This window comes from Pteropus medius, unplaced genomic scaffold, assembly GCF_902729225.1.
Source record: "Pteropus medius unplaced genomic scaffold, Ma_sr-lr_union100, whole genome shotgun sequence".
Taxonomy (NCBI): Eukaryota; Metazoa; Chordata; class Mammalia; order Chiroptera; family Pteropodidae; genus Pteropus; species Pteropus medius.
Window position 1 is genome coordinate 48,204,593 of NW_024344378.1, and position 17,877 is coordinate 48,222,469.

A 17,877-nucleotide genomic window follows, 5' to 3' on the forward strand; every position below is an offset into this window, starting at 1 on the left:
TTAGGATGGCAGAAATTAGGAAAGCTTAGTTATAATAGTTTTACCACAGTGCTTCATTATAAAAGGATGTTTTATGATATGTACCTCGAAAGAGTGTTGTGAAGGCAGTGATCTATATTTGCATTTGTCTTAAATTTTAATCGTGGGTTTTCGTTAAGCTTTTGAATTATGGCAAAGGATGAGAGAGGTGGTAATGTGTCTATTATCTTGACCCTTTTTCTGTTCTCTTAAAATTCTTGACAGGAAATTCTAGTAGGTGACAACACAAATTCTGTTAATTTAGGGTCTTCCTGTAAGTTAAACTGTATCATTGAGTTATTGGAAATGCCAGCAAATTGGTTTTAGTTTGGAACTTTGAGACAAAATTAAATTGATGTCTGTTTCATCAATATAATATTAGCATCAATAAAGTCAAAGGCTGCCAAAACCATACATCGTTTTGGGTCCAAATCCAATATGTTTTCACAATATTATAATGGAATTCGAAGTCTTAAGCCAGTTTCTTATTTTCCATTACATTGATTTGATTAGAGGGTATAGCACATTTAAAAATATTTTTACCAATCAATGTTTCAAACTATTAGCCTTCCCAAATATTATTTTAGTGATTAGAATAAGAATTATAATTTTATATGCTTGACTTCTTTACTGATATGCTGTGGCATGCAGCCAGGTCAAGCCCTTCATCAAATTTATCACTAAATTTTGATCATTATGTAAAGACTTTAACTATAACTATAACTGGACAGTGTTGTTTATTAGATTCTTATTCATTGAGTTAGGATGATTCTAGAAGTGGTATAGAATTAACTGCAACCTTGATGGTGGGAGTCTTAGTTTAAAGGCAAGTTGGAACCCGAAAAGTTTTGTGCTCATTGGTATGCAGTATAACTTAAAAAAAAAAACTAGTTTGTTGAGTGCATGGTCCTGGCAGGAAAAAAAAAGTCCCAGAATGGAGGTACAGAATGATGATGTAACTGAAGAGGCTATTTGATTTCTTCAAACACGCTGCCCCAAATTCTGCTCAGAAGTGAGACATAACAAAACAGTAGAAAATCGCTGCTAGAAGTTTAAAAATGTATGGTACAAATTGAGTCTTGGAATCTGTTTTGTAATTATAGCAGATTTCATAGAGATTTTAGAAACAATGCCCTGTGCTTACTAAGAAAAACTAATTTTTGATGAGCATCAAGAGAATAGTTTTCGTTTGCTTACTGAAAATATTTTAATTTAGGATTAAAATTAAAAATGGAATTTAAAAAGCTTGATAGTCTGAAATACTACAAGCTGTAGAGCTAAAAGCCCAAAGTGAACCTTGTCCTTCTCCATTGTAGTTTAGGCTTTTTGCTTTCATAAAAATTACTTTTATGCCCCAGTTTATGGATCTACAGACTAGTGTAATTTGTCTCTATTATGTGCATATTAAATAAGCTTTTTAAAGTAAGATTGAATTAGGCTTATTTTAGCATGAGTGCAACTGTAATGTATAATTGTCCTAAGAAAAATATATTATCACTAACTTTACATAATTAAAAAAAATTTCTTCCCTCCCCCCCTCCAGGGATATAGATGTTGTTCTTTAGATTTTATACATCACTTAGAAATGATAAATTTTTAAAATTTTAACTGTGTACCAAATCAGAAGAAACTTCCCAAAACAACACATTTTGTATTTATGAATTGAGTTTCATCAATAATTCTAAATTCCTTTAGAGGCATTTGAATTATGGTCTTTAAAGTCAATGTATGGTTTTTAAAGAGCAGAATTGTTTCAGACAGCTATACTTTAGTATTTTAGAATATTTTGTGTATACACGCAACATACAGACACACGCAATCAGGTAGACTACAAGAAAAAGTACAGCATATTTAAATCACTTATGGTCACCATCTGAGCATGGACATTGATTCTGTAAAACACAGAGTAATGTTTCACTGTGTTGATATATCCTCTGTACTCTAAAGAATTGGTGCCTGTCACTTTAGGAAATTTTTCCAGTTCTTCCAAAATTCTTAAAGTATAGAAGTACTTTTAGGTATCAATAATAATCAGTTGCCTATGACATACTTTTAAACAATGTTGGTGATTGCAGTGCTTCTGTTGAAATACTTTTATTTAGTTAAATTTGATATTAAGTAAGTCTTTATAAGAGAAACCTGTGTTGCTGTGTAGAATTCTGCATTGGTTAACTAGAATCACTATTGTACTGCTATTCTGTTTCTTGGTTAATGTTACTTGATTACATTGTTTTGCTGAAAGGTGATTCTACTCTGAGCAAAACTTCTATAAGATTTAAAAGTTGTTTTTAAATACTCATTTATTTTGTATTAACCCAAAGATTTCCTGCGTGAAGAGTGGGTTTGACTATTAGTCAACCAACAGATGACTATCCTAATAATTTAATTTCAGGCCTCGGGCAACACTAGCAGAAAGAATCGATGATGGTGGCAATACTAGCTTACATTTACTGAGCAGTTTATATTTGCCAAGCATTATTTTAGATGCATTGCATGTATTGTTACATGTAATCTTCACAAGATAGTTCCTATAGTGCAGGAACTAGTATTCTCTTCATTTTACAGGTAAAAGCAAGGAGGCCCAAGGAGGTTAAGTAACTGCCGCAAGGTCACATAGCTGTAAGTGGTTAATCTACAATTTGAACCTAGGCAGTTTGATTCCAGAGCCTGTGCCTTCTGGGTTTTATATCAGATTCTGTTGCCGAATACCTATTTGAAATTTAACTCTCTAGCCTTAGTTTCTTCAAGTATAAATATAGGAATTGTACTAGATTTCCCAGGTCTCTTCCAATTCTAACACTAAGAATTCTGTCATCTTGATTTACAAAATGTGATGTGCTTAATGTCTCTGGTTAGTTTCTGTTTGTAACCTCTTGGTCTCAAAGTATAAGGTTAAGTCATTTTCTGAAGTCACACTGTTTATGGGAGAAGGAAGTTTATCTATAATCAGATCTTCTCTTTGCCTTTTTGGCCTTGCTAGTTGCCTTGCTATTTCTTATCTTTTATTTAGTGTGTCTATGCTTACATGGGGTAATAATTAATTGAATTTAGTTGATTTTCTTAATTTCTGTTCATATCTATTTAAGTATGATGTGCTTCAGTGAAAAATAATATTATTTTTATTTTCTTAAAAGGACTTTTTCTCTTTCTGATCATTAAGCATTACATATTCATTGTGTAACATTTAGAAATTTTAGAAACATTTAATTTACAGTAAAAGAGTCTACTAGAGGAGTAACTATTAATAGTTTGATATTTTATTTAGTTAAAAATATGTACATATGCTATTTTTAGGACATTTTGTTCCTTTTTAAAAAAACTTAAAACTTTTTATTTAGAAATAATTATAGATTCATAGGAAGTTGCAAAGTTAGTACACAAAGAACCCCGTGTACCTTTTACCTAGTTTCCTGCGATGGTTACATCTTACATAATTATAGTACAGTATCAACACCAGGAAATTGACATTTGTTTAATGTGTGTGTAGTTGTGTGTCATTTTATCATGACTGGATTTGGGTAACCATTGCCCCAATCAAGATACAGATGTCAAGACATTATATAGTAGAATGATTTTCTTCACTATCTTGTTGTTCAAATTGATTTAGTAATTCTAATTTCTTTACCTTTCCATATAAATTTTATCTACAAAAATACATTGCTAGTATTTTCATAGAAATGTGTTAAACTTATATATCAATTTGAGGAGAATTGACATCTTTACTATGTTGAGTTGGCTAATCCACGAATGTGAAATATTTCCACTTATTTAGGCCTTTGATTTCTTTCATCAGAATTTTTAATATATGGATCCTATACATGTTGTTAGATTTATCTAAATATTTCTCTTTTTTTAGTGATTATAAAGGGTATTATGTTTTAATTTCTTTGTTCATGTGTTCATTGCTCTTGTATATGTTGCTCTTGTATCCTACAACTTTACTGAACTCACCTATTAGTTCTAGGACAATCTGGGGTTTTCTTCTTGTAGATCCTTTGAGATTTTCTGTGTAGACTGTCATGTCACCTGCAAATAGGAATATTTTTATTTCTTCATTTTCAATATGTACACTTTGTATTTCCTTCCTTGCCTTATTGTGCTGGCCAGAATTTCAGTACTATGTTGAGTAGCAATGTAGAGAGTGGATGGACATTCTTGTTTTTCCTGATCCTTGGGGGAAAGCATTCAGTTTTTTACCATTAAATATAATGTTAGCTGCTTTTTTATAGATATTCTTTACGAAATTGAGACTTTCCCCTCTATTTCTAGTTTTCTGAAAGGTGTTTTTTTTTTTTTTAATCATGAATGGGTGTTTTGTCAGATGCTTTGTCTGCATGAATTAATATAATGTGCTTTTTTCTTCTTTAGCTAGTTAACATGGTAGATTACATTCTTTGATTTTTGACTATTGAACCAGCTTTGCATCCCTGGAATAAACTCTACTTACTCATGGAGTAATATTTATATATTGCTGAATTCTATTTGCTAATATTTTGTTAAAGATTTTGCATCCATATTCATAAAGGATATTGGTCACATACTGTAATGTTCTGCAGGCACCACCTCCTTACTGTGCAGGTAGAGGTTCAAGTTTTTCTTTCTAGTGGCTGAGAGGGGGACGGGGACATCATTATTATTCTTTTGTGGGGAGTTGGGAGAGTGGGAGGATGGGATATGTGTTTGGCCTCCTTACCACTGGGCACCACTGGGCAGTGGTGTTAGTTCTAACTCTCTGCAGGGCCTTCTCTGACAGCATCTCTCAGCAAAGAGCAGGGAGGGGTGCTTCATCAATGCTGGGTGGGGTCCAGGGTCCCCATCTGGTCTCCACTAACACCATGTAACAATGGGGAGGGACTTATTCCTACTACACAATTATGACAGACTGCTTCTTAGTTTGCCTTCTCTGATATCACCCCGATAGCAAGGGAAGGAGGAGATAATGGCCTAGTTACAGTCTGACAAGGTTGAAAATCTAGGCTTTCTGCTCTGTCTTTGCTAGTGGAGGTGGGGCCATAGTTTTTTTCTATGATGTTTGGCTAGAATAGAGCAGTTATTGTTTAAAAGTTTTGTCTTGTTACGCTGGCTCTTTTCTGTTCCTTTGCCTGGCAGGCTTTTCTTGGGACCTTTTTTGTCTACACCCATTGGTATTTCCAGATTTCTTCTGGCTTCTCCAGTATCTGGTCTGGGGTATTTGTGGCAAAATAAACAAACAAAAACACCCAGACAATTCACCACTGTGTTTTTTCTTCTCTTCCAAGGTACCTAGCCAGTCTGCCTTCCTCTCTTTACCTTTCAATCTTCTTATGTTTGTTTTCTACACAATGCCCAGGGAGTAATAAGGAAAAATATATTTACTCCTTTTTCCTGAAAGCAGAAGTCCACATAATGCTGTATTTAAAAAATGTTCCTCTCACAAAGTTTAAAGAGTGCCAACAGTAGCGTCTTTTTATCTGCTATAGTATTTCCTTCATCCCTTGCCTCTACTTTTTAGAAGCTGTTTCCTTCATTCAGTCTGTCATTACTTTTCATTCTACCTCTAAGCCTCACTATCTGTTTTATACTCTCCTGACAATTATTCTTTCTAAAGCACACTGATTATATCATCCTCTTGTTCAGTGATCTCCAGTAGTTCCCCCTTGTCTGTTGAATATCCTTAACTTGACAATTAAAGGTTTTAATGATCTGGCCTCAATTTATATTTTCAACTTAATATCCTAATTCTCCCTTGTCTCCTATGGTTCTCCATTGTTTTCTGTTTTCACACTTTTGCTCATGCAATTTTCTCTGCTGGTATATTTTTATATTTCTATCTCTATCCAGTTTCACGCCTCCTTTAAGACTTAGCTCAAATATCATTTCCAAGTACTCTTCTCTGATCTCACAAACTGGAAATAACCTCTTTTCTCCAACTCCCTTAACTTCTCAGTTTTTTAAAAGAAGTTACAAAAGTAAAAACTTTATTAGTGTTGTTTTGAGGATTGAGTAGCTAATGTTAAGAACTAGCAACTGTAATTTCTTTTACCTTCTTTTTAAATAACTTTAATATTCCTTCCTAGACTGTAAAATCATTGAGGGTGGGGTCTGTTTCAGATTCATCTAAGTAAATGTCACGTTGTCTAGTACAACATTCTTCATATATTATTTGCATGATGAATATTTAGTAAGTGAATAAATGTAACATGAGAACATCTTAAGACTGTCACTGGCAAATGCCTTAGTATCTGACTTCTGTATATAGTAGACAGTAAGTGTTTGAAACGGAACAGGGCGTACTTGTGATTGAAAAAGCCTTCATTAATAAGTAGTCTCATTGATATAATCTTTATCTAATACAATTGAAGACCTTTGATAAATTTCTTTACTGATAACTAGGAAGTATTTAATACTTATGAGATTCATCCCCTATGTAAGTACAAGAGCCCTGAGTTCGTCTGAGGTGGTATGATGTAGTGAGTGAGAACATGGACTTTGAAAGGAGATTGCATGGGTTGAAAATTTGTCTGTACTAGTTACTAGTGCAAGTTCATTTTAGGTAAGTTACTTAACCTATCTGTTCAGTTATCTGATCTGTAAAGTGATGAAGATAATATTACTTACGTTATATGGTAGTTGTAAGGATGATTTGAGCATGTAAGTAAAACACTTAGAACAATTCTTGGTACTTTGTAAATGCCTTAAGTATTAACTAATTTAAGTATTACCTGTTGTTACTTCCTGGAAATGTACTGAACACACACAGTTCAATAATTTAAAGAATGTGTGTTAGGATATATATTCTTTTTAAGAAATAGCACTCTGCAGACATCAAATATCTTATACCTGCACATCCTGCCCCCTGTATTCCTACACCAGAAGATGTTAGTTGGATAGCTGATAATCCTTGTTGCCTCATTGTGTTTATCATACAAAGGTTAAACAAATCCTTCTGGAATTTTTTAGCTCAGAATAGATTAACTAGTTCACACCGAGAAACAATATGTACTCTTATAATCTTCCTTTGAAGGATAGAATAAACTTATTAGTTCTGGTTAAATATGCTTTCCTATTTAGTACAATTAACTCTTCCTACCTGATACACCCTTATTTTGTCTCCGTGAACAAATTAAAATAACTAGTAAACAGTTTCTGGCATTTTAATCTTAAGTCTGTTTTTATCAATTTAACAGTCCTCTAAATTTCTTCAGATTAATCTGGTTTAGACTTTTTTTATAGCAGGTGAATTTTGCAATCTACTTTTGTATGAGACTTGAAGAACACATACAGTATGATTTCATTCATATAAAATACAAAAGCACACAAAACTAAACTATATTGTTTATGGATACATGTTTAGGTAGTAAAAGTATAAAGAAAAACAAGGGATTATCTCAAAGATGAACCCATGTGATTATGGGGAGAAGGTTATTGATTGTGAGTATATACAGGGTACTGGGCTGTGACATAGTCATGGTTATAAAGTTGAAAAGAGATGAATAGTTGCAAGCTTGAAATGGAAAGGTTTGGTATTTGTCTAGCTCTTTGTGTCACATTATTAATACATGCATTTACCTGCCTTTGGTACCTAAATAGCACAGATTTCCAGACAAACATTGAGAAAAAGGTATTATTTCTATCTAAGAAAGGGTCTTTAGCAAAAATTGATACTTTTATTTAAAAAAAAAAAAAAAAATAATTTCCTCCATAATCCTTTTCTATTACAAATCATCTAAAAATCATCTGGATTTTAATCCTTGTTTTATCCTCTTTTGAACTTCTTTAAAGTTAAAATGATTACCTAGTCTCACTGACATCTTTAGATTTGAATTTGTCATCTATATAGGTAAAAGAATGTCTTAGGGATAATAGAAAACAGTTTATTTATACAGCCTTGTGTATATAGTAGGTAAAGGTTAAAGTAATGCCATTAATGTTTTAAGAAACACTTCCAATGCCATCAGAATAGTTACATGAATCCTTATCTTTGGAGATCTGTGTTATTTTAGCTGTGATCTTAAACCGTGACATCATAGTATAGTGGTTAAGAGTAGAGAAAATTAGTAAGCTACTAGGCAAATCCAGAATGTAGGTCAATCTACAGAAGAACTGCTTTGAACCTAGCTCTTCTCCCTCCTTCCCCCAAAAGATGGGGCACTGTTCTAGACTAAAAGAGACTAGAGAAGTGATGACCAAATATAATGGGTGAACCTAAATTGAATTCTGATTTTAGGGGGAAAACAGATATGAAATACATTCTTAGGGTGATAGTATGGTAATTTTCTTAAGTGTGGTAATAAGTATTATACTAATAAAGGAAGTTGTCATGGGAAGATGCATGCTGAAGTAAACTTATGGTGACTATTGTATCTTCATAGTAAGTGGTTTAGCAATGTGTGAGTATGTGTGTAAAGCAAATAGGAAGAGAAAGGGAGGAGAACTAGGAGATGTGAGTAACCTTTTCAAGATAGGTACTCTCTGTATGGCACAGATGTTACATTAGGTCTCATTAGAGCTTGGATTAAATTTTGCTTAAGATCATCTGCTTTTCTTTGCTCTGATTGTTTACAGGTAACATTCTTATTATTAAATTAGCCTCCTAGATACTTTAAAATGATAAAAAGGTGTGCCTGAGACAAGGTGCTTGAGCATTCTTTTTAGACACTTAAGTGTCCAGTATTGGCATTCTAGTTTATCCATCAGTACCTTGTGAGTTTGCCTTTAGTCTCTCTTGGTTTGATCAACTCTGGGGTACTGACAAGATCAAGTTTTCAGTATTTGGACCTGAATACCAAGTCCTGATTCTTGATGAATTTACCAAATTAGTGACCAGGGGTTATCTCTTGGCAGTTAGACATTATAAACTTGTTGATATAAAACTGTGTGAAGCCCTGAAGAGTTTGTAATAAAAATTTTTAATTAAAAATAAGGATAAATAAATGGAAACTTGTAATAAAATCTTTTAAAGAGTGTACTCCTAAGAATGAGATAACAAATCTAAGGTAGGGTTTTTTGGTTTGTTTGTTTGTTTGTTTTGTTTTGTTTTGTTTTTAGTGAACTGAGTTTAGGGAAACTGGGTTATTATTTTGGTTGCTGCTTTTTTTTTGCACATTCTTTTAATAATTATGCTTGTTGAGAACTTATTATGTGCTAATCGTATAGGCCTTAGTAATCTTAGTTATCCCTACTGTCTTCTCTAAAAATGAAATAAAAATAACCTAACAAAAACCCCCTAAGCTGGCCTGCTACTCTAGGTGCCAGATACTTTTTAAAAAAATATATATTCTTATTTTCCTTTTTCTCCCCTTTCATTCGTAGTGTGGTATTTGTCTACTTTCTTATTCTTGATACCGATGAACCTACTTAATAGATGAAATGGCCGGATCAGAGGCTTTGTTTTGTTTAAATTATTAATGGGACATTTTACTACTTAAGTCTTTTTCCACTGACAGAATATCTTTAGTTGAGGGAAAAAAGTAGTTGTACAACTTATTGAAATAAAACATATCATTCATTCCAAAGATAATGCAATAGCATATATTTTTAGTGAAAAGAGAGGATAAAAACCATAATCTGCTTAATTAATTTTCCAGGAAATTAAAGGAAACAAAATAAAGTTACTTTGCCTTAACTAGAATTGAACCAGAATGTGAACTTTATGAGAGAGCTTGAAGCCTTTACTTTGGTTACTTTACTGGATTTGAAAGATAACAACTTGAAGGGCCTATACTGGTATATTCAATCAGGGTTCACTTGTAAGAGACAAACTACTCGACTCGGGGCTAGGCCGCTAGGAATGACTTATAGAGCAAGATTTGATCTGGTGGGCCAGAGGAGTGCTACCTTTGCCACAGTCGGCTAAGGTTATTAGGTAGGATATTAGAAGGCCAGCATGAAACTGTTAGTTTAAGAACACAGCATCTCAAACAACAAAAAACAACCCCATTCGAAAATGGGCAAAGGGAGAGTGGCACAGGCTTTAGTGGCTAAAAAGAGCAGGCAGACGTCTCAGCAGCTGGAAGATACTGCACTTTGGCGTAGATTGCTATCGATTAGGGATCGTTTCTCAGACTCAAGTTAGAATTAAGAGTTAAGATAAGTTAAGTTGCCATTGCTGCCTTGAACACCACAGAAGGGGAGACTGGATTTATCAGGAGTGAAAAAGAAGAGCTTGCTAGGAGTCCAAGAAAATAAGAAGAAGGCCAGCATTAGCGTTTACCAAACACAAAGACCGTTCTGTTGAGAAGTTCAAGGATCGCTCTAAAGATAAAGGGGCCACCAAGGAGTCGAGCAAGAACAATCGTAGCAGGGATAAAACTCAAAAGAGGCATAGCGCTTAGAGTGGTAGCAGCAGCACCAGGTCTCGGTCCAGCTCTACCTCAAGCTCGGGCTCCAGCAAAAGCACCAGCACCAGCGAGCAGTAGCTCTAGCTCCTCATCAACATCAAGCCGCTTGGGAAGTTCCAGCACATCCCACAGCTCCAGCTCCAGCAGCTCTTCTGGCTCTCCGAGTCCTTCTCAGTGCAGACATGACAACAGGCAGTGTTACCTTCTCAGTGCAGACGTGACCAAACCACCCAAAAGAGATGAAGAGGAAAGGAAGAGGCAGAGCCCTTCACCTAAACCCACCAAAGTGCATATTGGAAGGCTCACCAGGAAAGTGACCAAGGATCACATCACGGAGATATCCTCCACCTATGGGAAAATTAAAATGATTGACATGTCCGTAGAAAAGATGCACCCGCCTCCCCACTCCACCCCATCTATCTAAAGGCTATGCATGTATCAAGTTTGAGAATCCAGATAAAGCTGAGAAGGCACTGAAACACATGGATGGAGGACAGATTGATGGCCACAAAATCACTGCCACTGTTGTGCTGGTCCCTTGGCCTAGGCCACCTCCAGGCAGTTCAGCCCTCCCAGGAGATACCGCCACCGCCTCCCATGTGGTGCTGGTTACCCCCACAGATGAGAAGGTCACATTCCCTGAGCAGCAGGTCCCCCGTGTACCAGTGATCCCTCTCCACCATAGCCATAGGAACTACTCCAGCTCCTCCTAATAAGTAGGCCGCTGAAGTTCTGAAGTAACTTATATCCCATCCAACTCAGTTCTGTCACTTTTCTAGCCAAAAGGGGGTAAGTAGGAAAGGCATCCTCACTCAGGGGCAGACTTGGAAGACAACATTTGGATACATGCTCTGAAGGCCAAATTCAGCTGCAGAAGTGTTATTGGTTTGGGTTTGTGCCTATAAAGGTGCCCTCCAGTTTTCTGGCCAGAAAGCTCCCACATTTCTAGTCCCTGAATGACTCAGTTCAGTGGTGAAACCAGCAAGGACAAGCAGGCCTCCAGGTGTCATTGCAGCCCCAGCCCAGAGCACATTTTTCCATTCTACAGATGAGCTGGGGCCAGTTTGACGGCCTGTGGGAACCTTCAGCAAATGGTGCTCTTTTATGAAGTTGCTGTTCATGTTAGCCTTGCTCCTGCTCCCCTGCTTGAGTCCTGATCTGTAGGATCAAACACCCCAAGTTAGTTGCCATAAATGGTTCCGTTTTTATATGCACTCAAGCACCCCTACCCATGGTCTCCTTTTTCTCTTTGAAATTGGTGAGCAAGTTGAGAACCAGCTCTGTAGGGTCATCACGCACCTTCCCCCAATCCCCCTGTGGCTGTTAGTCATGGTGGTTTTTTTAGATTACCTTGGCAAAGTATACATTGCTTTTTCGGCTTTTTATTGTACAGTCAGTATGATAAATTTTCTGGTTTTAGTTTTTTTTTGTAATTTTGTAGCATTTTAGGTAATATTGTATTTGTACTTTGTTGTGTAGAGTGAAAGGATTGTCTTAAATAAACCTAGGATTAGAATGGAAAAAAAAGAAAAGGGCAAAGGACTTGAATAGACATTTCTCTAAAGGAGCTATACAGATGTCCAATATGCACATGAAAAGATGCTCAACATCACAGTTCAAATCAAAACAACAATGAGATACCTCTTCACACCAATTAGAATGACTATTATTAAGACAACAGCAACAAAGAAAAAACAAAACAGGGCCTGGATGTTGGCAAGGATATGGAAAAATTAGAACACTTGTTCATTACTGATGGGAATGTAAAATGGTGCAGCTACTTTGAAAAATGGTTTGGTGATTCCTGAAAAAATTAACCAGAATTACCAAATGATCCAGCTATTCCACTTATGGTTATATACCCCAAAGAAGCGAAGACAGGACTCGAACAGATATTTGTACACCCATGTTTATAGCAGCATTATTCACAGTAGCAAAAAGGTGAAAGTAACCCAAATGCCCACTGATGGATGAATGGATAAACAAAATATAATATGTACATGCAATATAATATTGTTCAGCCTTAAAAAGGAAGGACATTCTGACACATGCTACAATATGGATGAACGGTGACAACATTAGGCTAAAGGAAATAAGCCAGACACAAAAGGACAAATATTGTATGATTCCATTTATATGAAGTATCTAGAATAGTCAGATTCATAAAGACAGAAAGAGGAATAGTGGTTGCCAGGGCCTGGAGAGAGAGAACAGTAAGGAATTACTGTTTAATGAATATGGAGTTTCCATTTAAGATGATGAAAAAGGTTTGGTAATGGATGGTGGTGATGGTTGAAAACAGTGTGAATGTACTTAAATGCCACTGACATATACACTTTAAAATGGTTAAAATAGTAAATTTTGTTATATATAGTTTAACACACACATAGACCATGCCATCATATCTGTGATATAGGTATTAGGAAGCCAGTACTGCTTCTCCACAACTACAGCTGACTCTTGACACTTAGAAAGTTAGTGAGTTAAAATTGAAGTATTATATGCGTGCGCATGCACACCACACACACACACCAACGTTTTCACAGTCTTTCTTGTGGGATAGCTAAAACTTCAGTAAAATGGCCAAACTTTCTACTTTCCTCATTTCATGTCAGAAAATCTAGTTGGCTGAATTTTATTTACATTGAGAACCCTACTTGCAAAGGATCCTGGGAAATAATTTTTACCTTTCAACCTACCTAGTAGCAGGAAACAACTAGAGGAAGATTGGAAAGGATACTGAGTACCAGTTCATCATATTTGTCACAGATTCTGAGTCAGTAGTGATTCATAGCAGTCATAAGTAATGATCCTTTTAGTCAAGTCATCATTTCTAGTAGTGACCAGATTGTTCAGCTGCTAGTCAGGCACAGAGGTAGGGTGGGGCAAACAAATAGCTTCAACAATGCAGAATAAGAAAAGTGTTTGTTGATAGTCATTATCTTCTTTTGCAATTCTGGGTTGATTGTGCTTAGTTAAACCTAACATACAGTGTTTGCAGTTTTAATATGGTAGAGAACAACTGAATTATTTACATTACTATGAAGAGATATGGGTCCTTCTATGGGATACCCTAAAGGCTCATTGATTAAAGAATAGCTATATTAATGTTAGAGAACATTAAAGTTCTTATGCTTATGATAAGCTTTTTCATTTTATTAAGTATAGAGATAAGAACATCAGAGGAAATATACTAAGCTTTTGCTCTTAGGCTGCCAAAATATCTAATATGAACTAAATTTGGAAAGAAAAGAAATAAATTTGCTAGTAATAAATAGAAGAGTTGATATGCTAAAAATTGAATTTTTGAATCATTTTCAAAAATTTCTAACCACAGTCCACCCAAAAGATAAGATATCGTTTGTTCCACTTTGTACAGAGCAATCAGCTACTTTCGTTCATCCATTATTTATGACTTCGAACTAAGTTTGAATAATGCCTATTGATAGTAAGATTCTGTGAGTGGACTGTTCTCTCAGTGCCTTGATAATACAATATTGACCTTTGATAATTAAATATTTCTTAACTGCTCATATTTCAGAATAAACTTTTAAAAATTTTATCTCAAATTGAAATGTTTTCTTTATACATACCAGTTAACATTTTGGACAAGTACCAAGCTTTGCATGCAATGCTTTTTAATGTGGATCAAACTTTAATGACATACCTGGTAGTTGTCTAAATCAGTGGTCCCCAACCTTTTTGGCACCAGGAATGGGTGCTCCTATGAGAATCTAATGCCTCATGATCTGAGATGGAGCTGAGGCCAGTGATGCTAGCGCTGGGGAGCGACTGCAAATACGGATGAAGCTTGTCTCCCTCTCCCACCTCTCACTTCCTGTGAGGCCCTGTTCCTAACAGGGCCATAGACTGCAGCCTGGGGGTTTGGGAATCCCTGGTCTAAATAACCCCTTAAGATTCTTTAATACAGTTTTCTACTTCTAGAAATCTAACTTAAGGCACTGCAGTACTATTTGTAATAGTAATAAAATTGTGAACAATTGCCAACAATGGGGAGATGGACAAATTTTGTTACTGTAGAGGCATACAATGGAATGTCCTTTTCAAAGGATAACTTAATAACATTAGACATGACTTAATAACATCAGTCCCCTACGTAGACAAATGAAATCCATAATCTATTTGTTCTTTTGTGAATTTTGCTCTTGATGTCATGTCAGAAATCTTTACCTAACCTAAAATCAGAAAGATTTTCTACTATGTTTTCTTCTAGAAGTTTCCTATTTTTAGGTTTTCCATTAGGTCTGTGATATATTTTGATATATTTTTACATGTGTGAGAGGGATGTATTGATGATTTTTACATATGGATATCTATCTCTTCCAGTTCCATTTGATGAAAAGAATATTCTTTCTCCACTGAATTGCCTTCGATTTGATGCAGACATTATGATTTAAATGTTAGGTTCTGAATACTTTTGTATTCCTAATTCTTGAGCTTTGTTGTGGGATGTAGTTAAATTACTTAAAAACAATTTGATCCTTTTGGATTTTGCTTTTAAGATTTGTTTGGCTGGACCAGAGACATGGTTAGTGTAGAACAGGATTTCTCAATATCAGCACTATAACATTTTGAGTCAGATAATTATTTGTTGTGAGGGGCTGTCTTATGCATTGTAGAATGTTTAACAGTATCCCTAGCCTCTACTCTTTAAATGACCCCCCCAGTTGTGAAAACCAAAATGTCTCCTGAAATTGCCAAATCTTTGGGAATTGGGAGGTTTGCAAATCACACACACACACACACACACACACACACACACACACCTGCATGCTGCAGCTTTACACCACTGAATTACTGCTTTAGGGTTAATTATGCCTCACTACTATGGCAAGATCTTCCTGTGTACTCTACTCAGTGCTCTATGAATCATGAGATTTTTTTTTTTATTCAATCTGGCTGTTTGGTGTAGGCACTTTTATTGGCCTCGTGTGAGTACTGAGTTCTATTCTCTCTAACCTTTCTAAGTGGTGGTTCTTTCAATCTTGTTTGGTTTACTCACATATATGTGCTGATCAGCATTCAGCTGCATATTCAAGGGAGACCCCCTGTAGATCTCTGGTGTTTCGTCTTAGTCCATTTGGGCTGCTATAACAAAAATACGATGGGTGGTTAAACAACACACATTTCTCACAGTTCTGGAGGCTAAGGAGTCCAAGATCAAAGCACCAGCAGATTTGGTGTCTAGTGAAGACGCATTTCCTGGTTCATAAATGATCATCTTCTAATTGTGTCTTCACAAGGCAGAAGGGGTTAGAGAACATGCTGGGGTATCTCCTATAAGGGCACTAATTCCATTCATGAAGGTTCTACTCTCATGACCTAATCTCCTCCTAATACCATATCAATGGGGGTTAGGATTTCAGCATATGAATTTGGGGGAAAGGGGAGACACAGATATTCATAACAAGTTCTCTGTCTATACAGCTTTCTGCTCTCCAGTATTGTATCCCATGAACACTAACCACCTTGATCTCTTCAGACTCTCTACTCTATCTCCTCAATTTAGGAAGTCTGCTGGGCCTCATCCATTTTCCGTCCTGTGCTACTCATGGCCTAGAAACATTCAAGGCAGTAAGCTGGGGCAGTAGGGCTCATCTTCTTTCCTGTCTCTCAGGGATCTCCTTTGTTGTTTGAGTCCCAGTGTTTTTTTTTTCTTTCTCCCATATATTTTGTCTGTTTATTTGGTGGTTTCAGGTGAGAGGGTAAATATGGTCCTTCTTATTACATCATGGTCAGAAGTCCCTTTAACTGATAATTGATTTGTATTATTTACTGGTTAAAGCTGAAAGTGTTCTTAAGCATTTACTAACCTAATTTCTTTATTTTGTGGATTCGTATGAGACCTATAGCTGTCATAGTCATCGTTCAAAGTCTCCTGTTCTCTGTACTTCCTCTAGCACAACGTAAATATTAAAATGGCCCTAAAGCCTTCTATCATCTTTTAATATACCTCTTTAATGCAGGTTTTCACAGTGTTAGCTAAATATGGGCCCCTAACTATACATAGTAGCATACAATTAAAGGACATGCCCTGACCTGGCGAAGCACAACAGCGGAATGCGTCATGGTTTTAGGGCATTGGCACAGCAGGCTCAGAGACTTTCAGAAGGCTCGTTTATATGATAACTCATATTTTCTAGCAGCTAATACACCACCATCAAAGCGTGTTTGTTAGCCTCATTGAGGGTGTAAAGAACTGGTGATATAGGACAGGAGGGAAAAAACGTGAAAGAGAAGATCATTTTGAGCAGTTTATAACATGAAACTGTACTAAAGAATAATGCTACAAGGATGGGAGTGACTTGGAACCCATTGATGGTAAGCTTTTGGAGAAAGGAAAAAGGTAGCAAAATAGAAATAAAATGACAGAAGAAAGAGGACCTTGTTATGTATGAGATGAGCTTCTCAAATCTGCTTCATCATAACTGCTGCAGAGTTTGTAGCTTGTGCTTGTTGGATATTCAAAGATGAAGTAATTTATTCAGAACTTACCTTGGGGAAAAGATATGTATGTAGTAGGTAGAATGAAATCATCTGGCTATGTATATAAACTAAAACATAGCAAAATCATATTTTAATGGAATTTTATATATGTTTATGTAATCGATATACATTAATGTATATAAATTCCATATGTTAAAATGAATAAATCATATTTCTTTGACCGTTGGGATGTGATGATATGCTGTAGCTAAAAAGAAGGGTTGCATTTTTGTAACTACTGTATATAAGAATTTTTTAGACTTTTAAAACATGCAGATAACTTATAGGTGGATGTGCTGTTAATTTTCTAAGACTGAAAAACTGTTGTGTATGGATAATATTAAAAGCCCGGTTTGGAAACAAAATGTGATTTAAGCCTTCCAAAAACCAGGATTGCTTTTTAGTAATTAAGAAACAAATATTTAATTAGCACGTTTCTTATTTGCTGAATATTTTTGATAGTGTAAGTGGTGCTTATGTAGTTAAGTATTTGCCTTTTTCAAATGATTATAATTCTTCATAGCAAGAGTTTGTGTGAATGGAGGAGAATGCAGAACAGTAGCAGTTGTTTACTTTCCTTGGCATAAGGAGGCATGAAAACTTTTTCAGAGGCAGAAATGCATGTTATATGGGAAGGGTAAACACTAGAATCAGGAATTATTATTACATCTGGAAGGAGAGGAAGGAGATGCTTATCAGGGAATGACAGTCACTTGTATTGATGTTTTTTATTTTTAATTAATTAATTTTTTATGGTGACATTGGTTAACGAAATCCAATAGGTTTCAGCTGTACACTTTAACAATAATGCATATACATATTTACACTGTGTGTTCACTTCCCATAGTTAAATTTATTTCTGTCACCACATATTTGACTCCCTTTACCCCATCTACCTCCTCCTTCCCCCTCTCCGTCCCCTCATTTTTTTTTTTTTTTGCTTTTGAAAGTAGACTTGTAGAGAAAAGTGTAGCTTGTAAGTATATAGCTTGATGAATTTTCACAAAATGAACATACCAAATAACTGATACCC

The 17,877-nt window shown here is 35.6% G+C and overlaps 1 protein-coding gene and 1 pseudogene across 4 annotated transcripts in view; both read left to right on the forward strand.

Annotated features, from left to right (window-relative positions):
* Positions 1 to 17,877, forward strand: part of SAMD8 (sterile alpha motif domain containing 8) — a 48,876-nt gene that overhangs the window by 3,629 nt on the left and 27,370 nt on the right. The gene's annotated exons all lie outside the window — the stretch shown is intronic.
* LOC120609671 (RNA-binding protein with serine-rich domain 1-like) lies at positions 953 to 11,917 on the forward strand (annotated as a pseudogene).